Consider the following 1,749-nt stretch of genomic DNA (forward strand, 5'->3'; position numbering starts at 1 on the left):
CAGCTACAACTTACACCCCTGAATTCTTGTCTACTGTTTTTATCAAATATTATGGGAGAATGCTGAACTTTGGGGACAAAATCATATTCATTGGCAAAGATGTAAACCTAGAAAGAAATCCCATGAAAAGGAAAGATAATTTTGTATGCTACTCTTTGTGTAAAGTGAATTTCATGCTAGTTAGCTTATGGGTACCAACCCTTTCCAAGCACAGATGACAGCAAGTAGGTGGCTCCCTAGAGAATAAAATACCCATAATAAACATGACTGTCTTGAGGTTTGCAGACATTCAAGTCATTCTCACACTTTCAGCCAATTCTGGATTTAAGTACAGTAGACAAAAGAGGCTTGAAATGGAACTACCATTTAGGGAAGATCAAACCCAGGTCTGCCTCTGTGCTCTGAGGCCCAACATCCCCCTACAAAGGTGTGACCAATAAAGGACAGAGCATTCAGTTTTAAGGAGTTGTGAAAGTTCCTACTAAAATTAACCTCTCTGAAAAGGGCTATGGTGAGTGGCAAAATGCAGAGATAAAACAATATCAAAACTAGGGCAATGCACAGCAGTAGTAATAACAATAAAATCAAGTGGTACATATTTAAATTCTGCATGCTCATCATGTATTGCATCATTTTATGATTTTTTTTTAAAAAAGGAAGAGGGGTTATTATAAAGATACAGGATTGCTTCTACTAGCCCAGATGCTGCTACATCTGTATAATTCTAATTTTCTGTAAATCGTACTTAAAATGTACACTCACGTCACCCTCAAACTGCCATAAAACTAACTAGAAATAACTTCATATCGATATTTATAAAAAGTCACAGTAAAGCCAGGTTACTAAACTTAGACATTTGATATATGAAATGCATGATTATCCTAAATAGCTCACTTCAACCCTCTCTATTGAAAGGTTAGCCACCAGAATTGTGGGATAAATGTTTGTACTGAAGTTTCAAACTCCCTTGAAAAATTACCTCTGAAAGTACTCTGTACCCTTCTGTGCAGTATGTTTTATATTACTATAATTTATAGCTGTTCTTTTTAAACACTCATTTTGGATCAAATAAAGACTGATGGACCCAAATGAACTCTAAGGCTTGACTCTCAAATGGTATTCCTTGGTGGTAATTGAAGAGGATTTAAAAATGCAGTAAAAGGTTGATGCATTTAAGGAGTCCTTGAAAATAAGACTGGCACTAATCCCCCTATGTTACAAAGTTATGCAGTTTGAAGACTTGGGCTGCCAGCTATGCAAGGGAGCAAAGTAACATGAAACAGATGGAAGAACATCCTGTTATTTAGAGAGTCTGAAAAAGAAGTATAACCACCTGCACACCCATCTTCTTTGCTTTGTAGCATTTTGTGCAAAACTTGGTACGCTGGTTTGAAGGAAGTTCTGAAACCAGGAGACATTTAAGAAGTAGCTGACAACTAGTAAACACTTCAGTGTCTTGCTTCAGTTCTATAGACAAACTGTCAAATTAGACCAGGAATGAAAGCAGCTTCTATTTATTGAAAACAGGATCAGTGATAGGAACCAGAGGAAACTAATTCATTAATATTTGACTTGTGTGGGTGTATGTTCAGTTTGTTCCCAATTATGAATGTGGGAGGACAGGTGAATTAACTGCGCAGTGTTCATTAAAAAGGATGGGTTTTATATCATTGACGGGGAAATATCTGCTAAGCATTTGCTTACAGATGGTGCTGACTCAGCAGCATCTATTGCTGGTCGAATGTGTAC

Source organism: Gavialis gangeticus, unplaced genomic scaffold (genome assembly GCF_001723915.1).
Source record: "Gavialis gangeticus isolate Ggan-Ray unplaced genomic scaffold, GavGan_comp1, whole genome shotgun sequence".
Taxonomy (NCBI): Eukaryota; Metazoa; Chordata; order Crocodylia; family Gavialidae; genus Gavialis; species Gavialis gangeticus.